The sequence below is a fragment of the Scardinius erythrophthalmus genome (assembly GCF_964197995.2).
Source record: "Scardinius erythrophthalmus genome assembly, chromosome: 22".
NCBI classification, from domain to species: domain Eukaryota; kingdom Metazoa; phylum Chordata; class Actinopteri; order Cypriniformes; family Leuciscidae; genus Scardinius; species Scardinius erythrophthalmus.
Genome location: NC_138242.1, coordinates 26,852,859 through 26,856,272, shown reverse-complemented (window position 1 = coordinate 26,856,272; position 3,414 = coordinate 26,852,859).

Here is a 3,414-nt window from a genome sequence, read left to right as displayed (position 1 = left end):
CACTGGTCAATTTTGAGCTATTTGGCTTCTCATGAAGTGTTGTTTCAGACTAGTAGGAAGAAAACATCCGAAATGCACTTGTGTTTATTTTATTAAAGTGTTTGTTTTATTTTATATCTATTTGCATCTGTAGATTTCAATTACAATATATATCTTTAATCCATGTCCTCAAAATGAGCTTTTTCTCCTGCACCGAGCCAGAAATCTCCACATCACTTAAACAAAACTATACAGATTTATTCCTCTAATCTATATTCTGAAGGATTTTACAGAGGGGTTTGTTTGTTCATATATCATTTGTCTGATTTGGCATTTCATTCCTAAAAACATGGTGACTTTTTTCTTCTGGCTGTTGACAGTATTTTCTGATTTATAGAATAATAAAAAGAGATTTTCAAAATACCCTCTGTAAAAACCTGACTCTAATATATCAACAATATGAAAAGAATTGTGAACCTGGCTTTAACCAATGTTCTGATTTTCTGTTTGCTGCATGCAAATAATCACATATTTTAATAATCTGCATATTTAAACACAGCATCTCAGAAACCTTTTTTGTATTACAACTCTTAATGTAATCAGTCAACTTGAGATGTTAGGTGATATCTATTATGTGTTTTATTACTATTATTATTATTCTACCTGGGGTGTCTTGCCTTAATCTAAACCTCACCAGTCCACGAAAGAACAAACTGCACAAGAGAAAAATGGAATTCTAGAAACATTTTAAGAGGTAATACATGAAAAAATGCTATGAAGGGAGGGGAGCGTGTGTTCCTCTCTTTTCATTTTCATTCTTGGAGAGAAATCCTTTATCACACCACTCCTCCTGCTTCTAACACCTGCGACAGTGAAATCTCCATGTCTCCAATAATCATCCCGCGGCCCTCCTGATGCTGGCTAGAGTCCAGGCCCGCAACAGTGGTTAAGGGTAGACGCGCGTAAATGGAACATTGCTGGCAACTTGTGATGAGCCGCACCTGGTGCCCATTGAGCCTCGCCACTGTTGCCATAAACCCACTATTGTGACTCTCCTCCAGTGAAACTATAACACCATGAGTGCATGCATGAGGTGTACTATGGTGGACTGTTTTAGAGCAGACGATGATGAGAGTTGCTAAACATTATGTACGCTGAGGGAACATTTGGAACGATATACTACCGTTCTACTCATAATATTGTTGCAGTATGACGGCTGCACACAGTATGAACATTTTAGTATAGAAAACTATTTGCAAATGTAGTATGAAACCAGAAGAGTATAATGTGCAAACTATATATACTAAAAAGAATAGTGCTATATACAAAATCCCACAATGCAATGGGCTCGACTAGTGCCACCGAACAGATCTTAGAACATGTATGCCTTACTTAGCTGCTGGGATGGGAACTGAAACTACTGAAAATTATATTTATAAATTATATAATTCTATGTATGCTGGTAAATGCTCATTTTAAATGTACATTAAGCAAATATATATCTGCTGTGTATATCATGGAGGCCTTTCAGGCTTTGTTGGCACTCTTACCTGAATCACTGCTGGACACATGCCTTTAATGGAAGCAACAGTGAGGTATTATTGACCAGACATCTTCCTTCAGGACAGAGCGTCTGATCCGTGAAGAGGTGCAGTGACAAACTGTCCTGCCGACAACACGCTCTCCGGAGAGTCCTGCATCTGTCAGACTGGAGAAGGATGCGGTTATAGACACAGAACAGATATTTAACATAACAGATAACAGAACAGACACAGATATTTGAGCTCAGGTAAAAACATTGTTTTCCATATTGTTCTCATGAAGATCTATTCCATGTTACAAGCAAAACCTATAGTAACACTAATCAGGACAATGACAATGAAAAAAAAAAGGTGCTTGCATGTGCAAAAAATGCCACCATGATGCTAGGATGTCCTGGGACATCATCAAGCAGTGCTATTTCAGTACAGTATTGTTTATATACTAGTATGTATTGATAAATACTTTGGTCACACTTTAGATTAAGGTCCAATTCTCACTATTAACTAACTATTAACTTTGCCTTTTGCCTAAACTCCTAAATACTGCGAATTAAATAGTAAGGTAGTTGTTAAGTTTAGGTATTTGGTAGAATAAAGGGATGTAGAATATGGTCGTTCAGAATAAGTCATTAATATGTGCTTTATAAGTACTAATAAACAGCCAATATAGTAATATGCCTGCTAATAGTTAATAGTGAGAACTGGACCCTAAACTAAAGTGTTACCCATACTTTTATTGTTATATTTTCAGTTTTCATTTTAGTTAATTTTTTTTATATTTCTACTGTATATACTGTAGCTTTATTTTATTTTCAGGGTTTTTTTGTTGTAATTTTAATACTTATTTTAATATTTCAATTCCTAATTTAGTTTTTCATGTAATATTTGTATTTTATTTTATTTTAGCTTTATTTCAGTTACAAATATTCTATAATATTTCAAATGAAAACCATAAATCGAACTGCTTTGAATTGTAAAATTATAACCCCAGTCAACGCGCCACATAATATTAAGTCTCCTTTGTGACCGTAGCACAAACGGTGTATGATGAATTATGCATTGAAGTTTAATACTTGAGAATAAAGGTTTGTTTAAATCCCTAACCTTAAAAATGAAATCCCTAACTTATAAAAATAGTGTTAGTTCCCTTAACAAGGGCCACTAATAAAGCTAAACAAGAAATAAATACAATTAAATCTGATGGCTTGTTTGCTTTAAGGTATTTTAATCTGACGGCACCAGCATGCACAACTCGAGGGATGTTTCCTGCACGGGAACAAAATTAGGTTTGAGATTAAAGTATATTTCCAGTGAAGAATCACCATTGAATATAAAATGTAGGAAAGGAGCCAAGAGTGAAAGCGAACACTTCTTTATCTTAAGCTAATTCTACATTACTTCCCCACATCTCTTGCTATTTATTGACTTAGAGGGACAACAATAAATGTGTATAGAGAAAATTAGCACAAAGGCGGGTTATTAAGATTTGTCTTCCTTTGTTTCTCTAACTTTTTAATTATTTTTGAATCCTTCAATGGATCTGAACTGTGGGGCTGCTGGTAAATCAATCTCGCTCTGTCCTTTTCTAATTTGTAGGCCCTGGTGCATTACCCACTGCTTCTCATCCAAGCTCCTAAATGACTGCCTGACTTTGCATTTCCAGACTTAATGAACAAAGAAAATATCGAATTGGGAACTTTTGTCTGGTACACAATGCCACTTTTCTCTCCTGTGTTAATAAAGAACTTATCTAATAGCCTTTCCCTTTTCTTCAATATTAGCTTTAGAGTATAGAGTAATATCTGATTTAGAGTGTGCTTTCACGACAACGTAGTAATAAAAACGTAAAAGTTTTTCCTTCGTTTTTTTTTTTCACGTACAGATGACAACGTTG